The sequence below is a fragment of the Peromyscus californicus genome, unplaced genomic scaffold, assembly GCF_007827085.1.
Source record: "Peromyscus californicus insignis strain IS unplaced genomic scaffold, ASM782708v3 Scaffold_5__1_contigs__length_169319896, whole genome shotgun sequence".
NCBI lineage: Eukaryota > Metazoa > Chordata > Mammalia > Rodentia > Cricetidae > Peromyscus > Peromyscus californicus.
Genome location: NW_026294573.1, coordinates 113,090,388 through 113,105,361, shown reverse-complemented (window position 1 = coordinate 113,105,361; position 14,974 = coordinate 113,090,388). Strand labels below are relative to the sequence as shown.

The 14,974-nt window shown below is 38.6% G+C and overlaps 1 protein-coding gene across 6 annotated transcripts in view; it reads left to right on the top strand.

Annotated features, from left to right (window-relative positions):
• The window catches only part of Rngtt (RNA guanylyltransferase and 5'-phosphatase), a 217,531-nt gene that overhangs the window by 25,432 nt on the left and 177,125 nt on the right, over positions 1-14,974 (top strand). The window lies entirely within an intron of this gene.

Sequence of the window (14,974 nt, the reverse complement as noted above, 5' to 3'; positions counted from 1 at the left end):
GGGCAGTAGTGACTCAAGCCTGTAATTCCAGCATTTGGGAGATGGTGGCAAGAGGATCAGAAGTTCAAGGTCATTCTCAAGTATATAACAAGTTCAAGGTCAGTGTGAGGTACAAGAGACCCTGCCACAAACAAATCAAAAAGCTAATTTGTAGGCCACCTTTTTCTTTTGGGTCATAGTTTGCCAATCCATGACTGAATATATTCTTCTTAAAAGACTTTTTTTTTTTTTTTTTAAAGATAGGATCTATGTAGCCTTGGCTGTCTGGAACTTACTATGTAGACCAGGCTAGCCTTGAACTTGTGGCCATTCTCCTTCCTACCTCTGTCTTCCCATTTCTGGGATTACAAATGTGACCCACCACACCTTGATAAGATATTTTTTTTAATTAAAAAATTCTTGGATTTTATGTATATATGGTGTTGTCTTGGTTAGGTTGGATGTGATAAAACATTCATGACCAAAGCAGCTTGGGGAGGAAAGAGTCTTTTTTTTGTAGACCAGCATGAAGGGGTATCAGGACAGGAGCTCATGCAGGGCAGGAACCTAGAGGCAAGAACTGAAGCAGAATCCATTGAAGATTGCTGCTTATTGGCTTGCTCCTCCTCATGGCTTGCTCAGCCTACTTTCTTATATCATCTAGGACCACCTGCCCAGGGATAGCACTGCCCACAGTGAGCTGGACCCTTCAGCATCAATTATTAACCAAGAAAATGCCCCACAGGCTTGTGCACATGCTGATCTAGTGAAGGCATTTTCTCAATTATGGTTCCCTCTTAGACTAACTGGGATATGTGTGCTTGCATGAGTGTGCACCCTGGTTGTTCAGGAGACTACAGAGGCAGGAAAACGGTGTCAACTCCTCTAGAGCAGGTATTATGAGCTACCATGTGGGTAGCTGAACACAGGTCCTTTTCAAGAGCAGTAGGTTCTCTTTAATTGTTGAACCATCTCTCCAGCCTCAGATAATTTTTTAAAATCTAGCTTACTAAATGTGTATTTCAAAGGCAAATAGGCCCGATTTTTCTCATAAAAATTACGTTCTATTTCTTGGTTATCACGTAGTGTTCAGTGTCTGGTTTATGTTACATGTGCTGATATAAGTATTTAGTGACCTGTGACTATCTTGTTTTAAAAATAGCTGTTACATGAATTAACTAATTATAATATGTTGCCACAGATTCTGTGTTTGCTGCTCTAATTGTTTTTGTACAGAACAGTGCAATAACCCCAGGTAGTTTACTTGAGTACCTTGAGTAGGTATTTTGTCACTAATTCTTGTAGGTGATGTTTATTCTGGTGACTGGAGCTAAATGTTCAGACAGGAATGATGTGGATAAGGTAATGAGACTCTAGAATTGTTTCCCATTTAGTGAATAGTAATAAAGAGGCTTCAGATGTCTCTGGAATAATATTCAGTCATTTACAAACTGTCTTTTATACTATGTAGAAATAGAATGACCAAGATTAGCCATTGTATATATATATGCTTTTATATTTGTTCACCTTGCTCTGTTTGAGTTCTACTTGAGGCAAGATATCAGCTCAAATACACATTTCTGCTTAGCCCTTATTTCTTTCTGGCATTACATCTGAGTGGTGGTTTTTTTTCCCCCAATTTATCATGATACCTTTTAGGACAATACCCAGATAACAATTATGAATCATTGTAGGAGGTTTATACTGAAAGAAAAAAAATGCAGAGATTTAAATCAAATAGGGCTGGGTTGGCTTTGACAATGCACATTTTTGAGAAGCACTCTAGTTTCATGGTTGGTTCTGACTTTTACTGGGTTTGATAGTGAAGTCAGCAACCTAATTTAGAGTGGTTAGTCAGTCATTGAATTAAAGATATACCAGAGAATTTGATTAAACAAGAGCTACATGTGGTAGGTAATTGTTACCATCGTAGCTGACATTTTTTTTTCTTTTAGGGTCCTTTTATTTTTGAAAATTACTTGCATATGAAGATGCTTATTGAAAGTATGTATTAAACTCAATTTCTGATATCAAATTTTTACACAGTTATAACCACAGTAGAACTGACAGTTAATAGGCAGCTTTACAGGAATGTTTACAGAATAAATATTCTTCACATGTATGGGTTCTAAAGAAAATAAGAATAGCTATCTGAGCAAAATGAGACAGTAAGAATATCTGAGTTAGGGAACAGACTGAAAGGACTGGGCATATAACTTACTGGTAGAATACTGCTTAGCATGACAAAGTCATGGGTTTAATCTCCAACAACACATAACTTTACGTAAGTAAGTGAGTAGGTAAGTAAGTAAGTAAATAAATGTAAGCTTTGTCAGCTCAGGATGATGAATACAAGCTTAGAACCTTAGCAATACACAGTGCAGTAAATCATAAATCATTGGTAATAAACATCTAACTCTAATTCTTGTAATTTTTCTAGATACCTCTCAATAACTGCATTTTCATCAGTGATATTGCTCTCAAACAAACTTGGGACTCAAATAAGATAAACTGTATGACCTTTGGGGTAAAAACTAGAACAGGTTTTGAACTTAGTAAGCAAGCATTCAGTCTTTAGTTCTATTTCTCAGTTCTGAATAGAAAAACCTCTTTGAAATGGCATTTGTAACAAATGTAAATCAGATTTATTATTCCACAATCTGTTCAATTTAGAACTAAACAGATACAAGTAGAACTTGTGCTACACACACAGCTAGCATCCTAGTTGAGAATTTTTAGATGCCTTTATTCTAGGGATAACAAATTTGAAGCTTGGAGACACTTAACAAAATCCTGTTTTTTATTTTATTTTATTTTTTTGGTGTTTTTGAGACAGGATTTCTTTGTGTAACAGCCCTGGCTGTTGTCCTGGAACTCACTCTATAGACCAGGCTGGCCTCAAACTCACAGAGATCCTCCTGCCTCTGCCTTATGAATGCCAAGATTAAAGGTGTGGGCCACCACTGCTTGGCTAAAAAAAAAATCCTGTTTTTGGTTAGTATTTCTAAGCTTTATTTTCAAAATAGACTAGGCAGATGGACCCAGATATCTGAGAAACAGATAAGATAGGGTGAAGACAGTGAATTATCTTTCTTCCTTCATGCCGTATGCTCTTTGTGATTGTTATGTGAATATGTGAAATTTGCTGTTTTTTGAAAATTGTTAGAACTAAACTATATGATGTGTCTTGAAAAACAAAAACAAACAAACAAAAAATTGGATTGCTGCTGAGAATTATTTATTCTTGAGGCATTGAGAGTCTTACCAGTTTTTTGTTATAAGTAACCATACAGCTTTCGTTATACCTGTCTTTGTATAGATGATGAGAAAAGTAGTATTATCTGGATAGTGAGTGTGGTCATAGGTGTCTTGCTGGAGTTTGTTACATTTCTAAGGTTGTCCAGGAGTGCCTATTTTATTTCATCACTGACAGTTTGAGGAAGTAGCCAAGTTGACAATTGGAAAATGAACTTTTCCTAGAAAAGAAAGCCAAATTTCACTGATGTAAACATCCACAAAACTAAAAGAACAGTAAGATTTACTATTGCTTTAATTAGTACTTTTTAAATAGTAGCATGACTGCACAGTGTTCATTGTATATTTTAGTTGTAGGAAAAGTAACATTTACTGACTCCTTGGTATTAGGCGTTTTCTAAGCACTCTATGTAGGACATCTCCTTTAATTCTTACTACTGTAGTACAGCTACTGTTATCATTCTAGTCCATAGGTTAGAGAGAAACCCATAAAAGGAGGCAACGTTTCTGAGGTCACAGAAGTGTAGTAAGTATCAAGAGTGGGTTTGGAATGCAGACAGAATCTTTACTAGTATGCAATCATGTAAACTATTTTTTCTTTCTTTTGGTGGTGCTAGGAATTCAATCTAGGGTCTCATGTGCATGTGATCTCTGTCACAGTTGCCAAGTGATGTCTTCATTATTTTACAAAAATTCTTTGGCTATGTTTATTACTTTCTTTATTAATTTCTTCTTTATCAAACCTTAGAGAAATTGAAACATCTTCTCATGAAGATATTTGACTAATCTCTTAGAGTAAATGGTGTTAAGAACTGGGTGTTCCTTCAGACACAACCCCTCAATCTTTCTGCCTGCCTCTTTTCCCTCATTTTCAGATCTCCCATGTGAATGAGAAATGATAAGTACTGTTCTATTATAAGTGAGCTGTAGAAAAACATTGTTGATTTTCTTCTACCTTGTTTTGTAATGTTAGTTAGAACTGCTCAGTACCTGTCACTAATGGGTGATCAGTGTCTTTGTAGAAATACTCTTTGTTGCAATAATAGCAAACACCTTATCTGAAGTGCTGGAAGCCAGAGTGGTGTGAACATTTACATGTAGAGAATTAAATTTTCTGGGGATGGGATTCATGGAAATGATTCTAAAGGTAATTATATACAGTTCTTTAAACAGTTTTGCAATAGTGTGCTTTCAGATGAGTCAGTACCCCATAAATCTCCAATTTTGAGTATTTTGGATTACAGATGTTCAGATTATGGAAATTTTATTCTGTGTCTACCCTTAAGCTTCTATGAAATGAAGTAATAAATGTGATTTTTTTTTTTGTTAGCAGAAGTAAAGGGAACCACACATGTGGTGGCTCATGTTTGTAATCCTTAGTATTATTTCCTTTTCATTAAACGTCTTTCTATTAGATGTAAACATAAAATTATTTCCTTATTGATGCCTGTATTTGGCTCAAGAAGTCAAATAATACTGGGAAGCTTATAATGGAGAAGTGTTATAGTCTGTTTTTGTCCCTTTTTCCTTACATCAGTTCTACTCCATAAAGCAACTGCTTTCAGCCATTTTTACATTTTGCTACTCTAAGGCTGTCCTAAGTCTCTAAACTACATTTTATGTTTCTACTTATCAGGTGTGAATGATACTGTTAATACAGTTCACCAAAATCTCTGTATCCACCTTTCCTTTTATTATTCCATCATAGTTATTTCATTGTTATTCTTCATGGCTCTATTTTTAGCCCTTCTTTTCTTCTTTTACTAACCTTTCACAGTGCTTGTTGACTGTTCATCATATAAGGTAAAGATGTTAGAGTCCCCTTTCTCCCACCTACCTCTCATTACATTGTTGAGTGGAGCTAGGGATGAAACCTAGGGTATGCCAGGCAGGCAGTCTACTACTGAGCTACACATCCAGTCCTAACTTAAAAAAATTTAATGCTATATTGTGTGTGTGTGTGTGTGTGTGTGTGTGTGTGTGTTTGCATATGGGCAGGTGTGTGCTGCAGAACACACATGGAGGTCAGTTGGTGAATTGGTTCTTTCTTTCCATCATGTGTGTCCCTGGGATTAACTAAGGTCTTCAAACTGGGTGGTAAGTGTCTTTACCTGCTGAGCCATCTCTCTGCTTCCAGTCCTAACTTTTAATATTTTCAGCTGTTGTCATTTATAGACTCTTTGGGAAACATAGTTTTTTTTAAAAAATTTAATTTGTGTGCATATATGAATGTCTCAGTATGTGCACCACTTGTGTATAGGAACCAGCAGAGGTCAGAAGTGTCATAGATGGAATTACAGACAGTTGTGATTCTTCATGTGGGTGCTGGGAATTGAATCTGGGTCCACTGCAAGAGCAGTGAGTGCTCTTAACTGCTGAGCCATCTCTCCAGCCCCTGGTAAACAGTTTTTAAAAAACATTAAAAAAATATGTGTGTATGTGTGTGTGGGGGGGAGGGTAGGTGCTCATGGAGACTAGAAGATGACGTCAGAACCCCTGGAGCTAGAGTTATAGGCAGTTATAAGTGCTGAGGATCTATTCAAGTTCTTTGGAAGAGGAGCAAGTATTTTTAACTGCTGAGCCATCTCTCTAACCCCTTAAAAAAATTAAAAACAATTCTGTGGTTGAAATTTATTTATTGTTCATTGTTATTACTATTATTATTATTATTATTATTATTATTATTATCAAGAGAGTCAAGGTCTCTGCACTGCCTAGGCCAGCCTGGAGCTTGCTGCATAACAGAAGTTGACTTTGAACTACTGATTCTCTTGCCTTCACCTCCCAAGTATTGGGATTGTAGGCCATGCTCAGCTTTGTGGTTGAAGTTAAGTGGTGAAAATAATTTTTTTTTTTGTTTTTTGAGACAGGATTTCTCTGTGTAGCTTTGCGCCTTTCCTGGATCTTGCGCTGTAGAACAGGCTGGCCTCGAACTCACAAAGATCCACCTGGCTCTGCCTCCCGAATGCTGGGATTAAAGGCGTGCGCCACCACCGCCCAGCGAAAATAATTTTTTATCCCTATTGGAAATATTTTTAGATTAGTGGGGGTGTATTACATTCCTATTTTTAATGGCAAGAGGAAAAATCACTTTAATATATGAGAGATACAGGAATTTGATATGTGAATTGCTTACAAAGGCATTTGATAGTGAAGTCAAAGATAGAAAGGGTTCCAATGAGATCATGAGCTGTTACTGCTCTTCCAGCCTGGTTAGCACATGGGTTGTTTGTTTGCTGGAGGAGGGCTGTTGCTAGAAGTGTGCTCATTGTGGCAGTACCTGCAGCCACCACTCAGACCTTCCACCGAGGAACTGGAACCCACACTGCTGCAAAGTCGAGATCAGCTTGGGTTAAATACCCACTCCGCCAGCAGAACTCAGACTGCAAAGCCATGAGGCAGAAAGCCTCTTGGAAGCTCTTGGACTATGGGCTTCTGACTTGAACAGAAAACAGCTGTTTGTGTTGGATGACCCTCTTTTTCTATCTCTTTGATTATGTGTGTGCCTTAAGTACGAATTTTGAGAATTTTAGTTTAAAAAATACATTTCTTTTTTAGTCCACATGTCATGTCATTCGTTGATGTTGGATCTGGATCTTCTTGGGTTGTGTAAAATGGCAGCTCCATCTGTGGAGATTATTGCTGCCACTGTGCATGCTTCTTGGTTGGCCCTTGTTGTTGAAATAGTATACTTGTTACCTAACATTTAGCAGTTTAAAACATCAAAATGTATTATCTCACTGTTTCTGAGAACAGTTTAGTTGGGTGGTTCTGACTCAGTGTTTTCATGACATTGAAGTTAACCAAAGCTTCTGTGTATCAAACCTCTGCCAGCATTATTTATATGGTTGATGGTAGGCCTCAGTTCCTTATTGGCTATTGAGTGAGCTAGTTATATAGTAGTACTGTTATAAAAGCAAAACTTTCAGGTCAGGCACTGTGGCATAATACCTGAGGTCCTTGTTACTCAGGCAGTTGAAGCAGCAGGATTTCTTGGACTTAGAAACTGAAAACAAGTCTAGGCAAAACAGCAAGACTCTATATTAATCTTGCCCTCCTGCCCCCCCAACAATAGCAGACCTAAAAGCAAAAAATTCCAAGCATTTTAAATTTGAAAACGCACACAAATTTTCTAAGTACAGGTAGTTTCACACAGTGGAATAAGGATTCAGAATGATTCCGCTGGCTCTTAAGACACCATCAAATGATAGCAATTTTTTTTTTTTTTAAAAACAACAACAACAACAACAACAAAAAGCATGTTCATAGATACTCTGGTATTCCCATCAAAGATGGTAGGAGGTGAGTACTGTTAGACTATGGAAGGAGCTCCTTGTACGGGCTGTCCTGTACTGACTGCTTGGGTGGAATGTGGCCAACACATGATGAGGATACTCAGGATCTGTGCAGTCTAGCTGCAACCTAGAGCTTTAGTATGAAGATGATTCTAACCTGAAGTCATGTCAGCATCAACAGATGCAGAAGGGAATCTTTGAGCTTCACTTATGAATTTAAAAACAGAAACTTCAACCAGGCACACTCTTTTCCAGAGTTAAAAACTTAGAAACAAAAACTTGAGTGGTAGTGCATGCCCCTGACCCCTGCACTTGGAGGCAATGACAAGGGGAGGATCAGGGTTCAAGCTAAAATCTTGGCCATATATCAGGTTCAAGGCAAATCTGGGCAGCATGAGAACTCCAATATATTTGTTACAGAGTGTTTCTGCACACATAGATCTGTTTGCCTTTGCCTCCCATGTGCTGGTATTCTTTTTTTTTTTGGTTTTTCGAGACAGGGTTTCTCTGTGTAGCTTTGCGCCTTTCCTGGAACTCGCTTTGGAGACCAGGCTGGCCTCGAACTCACAGAGATCCGCCTGGCTCTGCCTCCCGAGTGCTGGGATTAAAGGCGTGCGCCACCACCGCCCGGCCGTGCTGGTATTCTTAAACATTTTATTTAATGATTTATTAAAGAGTTTCATGGCTGAAAACTTCCTGGTTTAGGATTGGTATTTTATGACCTCAACAAGATGGCAGTAGAGGACCAGCTTTGATTTGTTGTTGTTGTAAAGCAGTAGAATCATAATGGTAGTTAATACATTACACATATCAGAATACTATTTATCTTGTCATTAAGAATTTAGTGATGATCAGGTGGATTCTGTCCACATGGAAAGTCTAGCTCATTTGACAATGCTGACATATTCTTTTGTGCATTGCAGTCACCTTTGTAAAAAAAAAAAAAAAAAGATCCTCACATGGCCAGGTATGGACAGGTACGGTGCTGCACACTTCTTAGTGTGAGGCAGGTTGAAATAAAGTCTAGGTCAGCTTGAGCTACAAAGCAAGTTTCAGACCAGGTGGAGTTATCCAGTGAGAGTGGATCTGATATTTTTTGAGTTGTATTAAAGTTCTTAGGAATGGTTTGTCAGCCTGAGGAAATAGACCTTCCTAAGTCTATTCCTGGAAGGAACTAAGTGATGTGAGGATTCTCTTTTCATCTCATGTTTATTTTCCCTTAACTGTGTTGGGAGTGAAGTATTTAACAGAAAAACAGGTGTTGGCTGGTAGCTTTTCTGATTTAGATATGAAGGTTGATGTTGGTAAGGTCAAGATACTGACGTTGGCTTAAGAAGAACAGTAATTCTGAGAACAAGCCCTGCTTTATAGTTTGGAAACACTCTTTGATCCTGCATTTTATTTTGTCGTTCCCCTTCCCCGCCAGCTGAGGACCGAACCCAGGGTCTTGCGCTTGCTAGGCAAACACTTTATCATTGAGCTAAATCCCCAAACTCAATACTGCATTTTAAAACTGAGTTCCATTTCTACCTTTCTTCTTCTTCTTTTTTCTTTTTTAAAATCTATCTTAAGGAACTAAATTCAGATTTCATTTGTTTGATAGTTGTTTGGTCCCCAAAAGGAATTACTGTCTGTGAAATTAGTAAAGCAGTGGGGAACTGAGTGAATTAGTTCTGACAGCTCCTTTTCTTTTTTTTTTTCTTGGTCTTTCGAGACAGGGTTTCTCTGTGTAGCTTTGCGCCTTTCCTGGAACTCACTTGGTAGTCCAGGCTGGCCTCGAACTCACAGAGATCCGCCTGGCTCTGCCTCCCGAGTGCTGGGATTAAAGGCGTGCGCCACCATCGCCCGGCAAGCTCCTTTTCAAATTGTGCAGTCTGATTGAAAGATTTTTATAAGCAGCCCAATGTGTCTCTGACTTTCAGCCTAGTTTAACGTAGCTATTGCTGGTAATTTTGCTGGCAGGGGAGCTTTCTTGCATTGGTTTTAATAACATCTCTAAATTTTGTTATTTAATTATGTAGAATGACCTTTAAGCTTTCTGTGTGTTAGTTTTACCTAATAAAAAGTAAACTCCCAGAGTTACAGAATGCAGAATATAATTAGAACAAAATAAATTGCTGCTTGAATTATAAAATTAAAGTATCTGTATATTGAGAATTCTTTGAGATCTGGCCTTCCTAGTTGTCTTTCGAATATACGTATATATGATCTTTTTCTTTTCGTATTCCTATTTTTTTTTCCCCCAAGACAGTGTTTCTCTGTGTAGTTTTGATGCCTGTCCTGGATCTCACTCTGTAGACCAGGCTGGCCTCGAACTCACAGAGATCTGCCTGGCTCTCCCTCCCGATTAAAGACGTGCGCCACCGCCACCGCCAACCTGGCTTGTATTCCTATTAGTGTTATAGACACTTGTTTTTAGCTGTTAGAATGTTCCATCTACAATGTCTCATGGCACTGTTCTGTCAGTATGGACAAAGTAGCATCCAGTTATTATTTAAAAAAAGATTATTTGTATGTGCATGTCTGTGTAAGTATATGCTGTGTGTATGCCGAGGCACTCTTAGGCCAGCTGGAGTTACAGGTAGTTTAGAGCTGCTGGATGTGAGTGCTAGTAATGGAACTCAGGTCCTCTGGAAGAGCAGCAAGAGAAGCACTGAGCTGTCTCCCCAGCCTCAAAGCATTTGTTTTTTAATAGTGTAATCCATTAAACATTATTCATTAATATTAAAAAAATGAAGATGGAGGTCACAGTTTAGCTTTACCCCAAGCCAAGTGCTTATAACCTTGTAAGTCAAGTAAAAGTCGTTTTGATTTTTCCAGAGTGCTATCTCTATGCATAAGAGAGACAGAAAACAAGCTTTAGTCCTTGTCAGCATGGCTCAGTGACATCAGACCAGAGTTATAGACAGATTAGATTACACAGACCTGCTTGCCAGAAAAGAATTCTTCAGGCATAGTAGCCAGCCACCAAAGTGATGAAATGCTTCATACTTTATGTGCTGTCTACTGCTATCACTCACTATCAGGCAAGCTTCTTGCCACTTGGTATGAACAGACATACACACACACACACACACACACACACACACACACACACACACACACTTTGCACAGCAGTAAAGTTTTAAAACTTTTCCTCAATCTGACTTTATTTCATTTTTAATGTTAGCAAATGGAAAAAATTAAAACTCATTAAAAAATGTTCTGAGTGGCTGGAGAGATGGCTGAGTGGTTGGAGAGATGGCTGAGTGGTTAAGAGCATTACCACTCTTCCAGAAAACCCGGGTTTGCGTCCCAGCACCCATACAATGGCTCATAAGGTCTGTAACTCTAGTCCAAGAGAATCTGGTCACTGTCTTCTGGCCTTTGAGGGTACTGGCAGGCATGTGGTATACCAACATACATGCAGACAAAATACTCATACACATAAAATAACTAAATGAAAAATAGAGTGAATGTCAACATTATGCTATTTATTCTCTTATTTATGTGTGCATAAACTAAAACCAAGTATTTCTCACTATTTTTTAAGTTTTAAACATTTCGAGATAGGGTCTCATGTAGTCCAAGTTGGCCTTGTGCTGTCTGCATCCTTCTCCCAAGTGCTGGGATTACAGGCGTGTGCCACCACATATAACACTTCCACATTTTTAATTATCTTTCTTAAAAATACCATAGTTTCATTATTAGCTCATTTCTAATTTTTGTTTTTTTGAGACAGGGTTTTTCTGTGTAATTCTGTCTGTCCTGGAACTCACTCTGTAGAGCAGGCTGTCCTTGAACTCAGAGATGTGTCTGCCTCTGCCTCCTGAGTGCTGGGATTAAAGGTGTGCACTGCCAACACCCGTCTCATTTCTAATTTTTATTTCTTTTGTGATAGTAGGGAAGTTTATTTAAAGCAAGCAATCGAAAAGATCAATATAGTGCAAGAGAGCAGCTTGCTACCCATTTGGAGATACTAAAAAACTTTGCTTCTGAGTTAACAAATAATGGAGGATATTTGTTGTAAGATACTTATACTATAGTATGTTGAAGGTATTATCTTAAGTTTGTTATAGATTAGCTCTTTTCAATAAAATATTTTCTAGAAATATTGAGTAAGAATTACAAGAGAATATAGAGAGACTGCTTAGTTTAAAGAAAACGTTCAGTATTTGACAAGTTTTAGAAGGCTGTTTGGACAGCTCATTCAGAGCCACTTAGTACCATATTGTGATGGCTGATCAAATATTTAAATATACAGTAGTATTGTTTTGGGAGGACAGTGAGTTTGTACATATTTACCTTTTTTTTTTTTCCTCTGAGACAGAATTTCTCTGTGTAGCTTTGGAGCCTGTCATGGAACTCACTTTGTGGACCAGGCCGGCCTGGAACTCACAGAGATCTGCCTGTCTCTGCCTCCTGAGTGCTGGGATTAAAGGCACGTGCCACCACCTCCCGAGTTTGTACATATTTAAAAAAAAAATAGACATGACTTATGCCCTAGAATGGATCAAAATCAAATTGATGTTTTAAAAAGAGAAGACACAGGAGAACAAAATGAAGTGTAATTGTCTTGAAGGGCCTGGCACACACTCTCATAATGCAGGACTCTTAGGAAGAGGGTTAATGAAAGATGCTAATGGCAGCGCAGGAAGAAGGAAGCTGGGATTGGTTTGCCGATGTACATCCCTATGAGTTCTTGTCTTTAGACACTCAGATGCTTAGTCTATAGGGAGCAAATTGTTGCAGAAGTGACAACATCATCCCTTCATTCTTTGGAAGCATGGCAGAGTATAGTGGTTGTCAAACTACAAGTCGGCTGGATTTGACTACTCTGCCTGCTCCAGCAAATTATAGATAGAAGATCATTTATTTAAGTCTTCATGGGGTGAGGACCTTTGAGGCCATAAAATAACTTTCTCGTTAAAAAGATTATTTTTAATTTCTTCCTCCTCCTCCTCTCCCTCCCTCCCTCCCTCCCCCCCCCCCCCCCCCCTCTGTCTGTCTCTGTCTCTCTCTGTGTGTATGTGTACACTTGCGTGTGAGTGCCTGTGAAGGTCAGAAGAGGGCATCAGATCTCTTGGAGCAAAAGCCATCCTTCTAGCTCTGGGAGGACATTTCCTTGGTGATCTGGAAGGCAGAGTGTGCACTCTTTGAGGGATAACTGCCATGTCAGTGCTTTATTACCTTTGGCGACTGAAAGAGAAAAGATGATGATAACCCAGAGAGCTACACTCTGTGTCCCCTTTCCAAGGCCTCTTCCAGCAGGAGGCAAGGGGGAATTGGATGGTCATTTATCTACACTTATTCTCCTAAGTCTTTAATTCCTTATTTTCAGCTACCTAGTAAGGGAATCTTTTTTGGTACTTGAAAGTTTGATGGAAGATTATAGTAATAGTTAATTAGTCTATCCAATAATCAGTTTCAAATGTTATATATCATGGATGAGATGCAATAAATAGAAGGTGGAACTAACTTGTGATCATGGTTATTCTTTATTATTACTATTTACTCCTGTCTATTCTTTTAAACTCAGGATCAAAATAAGAACTTTTATATGGCCAAGAAGAGAGGAAAGATTTATTGAATGTAACTTTTGGGCTGATTCTTCAGTGGTACTTCCCTTTTTCCCTTATTTTGTTATCAGTTACAGCTTTCCTTTTTTTTTTTGAATGTTAAAGATAGCGAGTGGATTTTTAATTCAGCTGAGTTTCTTGTTTAGTTGCAAATTTTATTCTTTAAATCAGAGCTGGGGCTCAAGCCTAGATTCTTTGGTACCAACAGGTTTCTGGGTAAGGCCAGTATACATCTGGGACCACACTTTAAGTAGCAATAATGGACTTCCTTTTCCCAAGCTACAGGTGAAGAGAACAAAGATGGAGAAACAAAGTGGCTTGTTCAAGGTCCTTTATTAATCAATTGCTGGAGACCGTAATTTTTCTTGCCTATTTCAAAAATGAATTTAATTACATTTTAATTTATTTTGGGGGTATGTGTGTGTGTGAGTGTTCATGTGTATGTTCTCCAGTACACACACACATGGGAAGTCAAGAGGACACCTTGAGGAGTCACTTCTCTCTTTCTGCCATGTAGTAGTCCCAGGAATCACAATCAAGTTGTCAGGCTTATTGATAGGTGCCCTGCTCAGCTGCTTGGCTTGTTTTTGTTAATTTTTGGAGGCAGGGAAGTAGGATTTCATGCATCCCAGGCTAGCCTTGAATTTGTGTAGTCAAAGATGTCCTTGAACTCCCAGGTGTCCTCCTCCTACCTCCAGGTACTTGGATTACAGACATATCCTACCAAATTATTTTGCATTTTTGGATTTAGGTGTTGACTTAGGAGAGATTAAAATATCTACATTAAAAGGTATTTTTATGTAGAAGCTTCTTGTTATGGTAATAGCGCTCTCTCTCTCTCTCTGTCTCTCTCTCTCTCTGTCTCTCTCTCTCTCTCTCTCTCTCTCTGTCTCTGTATGTGTAAGGTGAAGAGTATAATAATGACCTGATTTTATGAAATTAATTTTGGTTCTACCTGAAGCCCATTGAATAACTCCTGACATCATGAGCCAGAAGGAGATGGAGACCTTGAGATCGGGGGTCTCCTGCAATTTGCAGGTACCTCTTTCTCACCTAAGGCCCCCACTGGGTTTTAGTTCTTGTAGCTTCATAACCTCCAGTACTGCCACTGTGAGGACCAGGGTTTAAAGTTGTTCTTGGGGGAACTTCCATTCCATACCTGTCACTAGTGTTTACTGTGTCTTGGGCATATGCTGTAAGAGTGGGTATTTCCTTTCACTAGTCTAGCTGTTCTGTTATATGTTAATACATTTACTTATTTTTTAACTTCTAAAATTGTGGAAAATACAAGTTACAACATTTACCATTGTAACTACCCTCTCCCTTTTATCTGTTTTTTGAGACAGGGCCCTTTTATTTGTTCTGCTGGCCTGGAGCTTGTGATCCTCCTGCCTTAGCTCCAGTGTGCTAGAATCACAGAAGTGTGTCACCATGCCCAGCTTATTTTGCCACTAGTGGGTATGCAGTTCAGTGGTATGAAGTAAGACAGTCGTCGTCACCATCATCTCCATTTAGAATTCTTTCATCTTATGAAACTGAAAGTCTATACCCATGAAACAGTAATTCCTCATTCTTCTCTCCCTGTCGCCTCTGGCAACCCCATTCTGTGTGTGTGATTTTAACTACTCATGGTACCTTCTATGAATACATGCAGTGTTTGTCTCTTTGTGACTGGCTTATCATATTGCTCTCAGGGATAATCTTTATCATATGTGAACATTTTCTTCCTTTTGGAGACTGAGTAATATTTCATATATGTACCACATTTTGTTTATTTATCACCCAGAGAATACAGGAGTTGCTTCCATGTCTTGGCTGTTGTGAATAATGCCACTGAAAACAAGGACATGCTAACTCATTTAACTTTTATGAACACCTTAGGAAGTG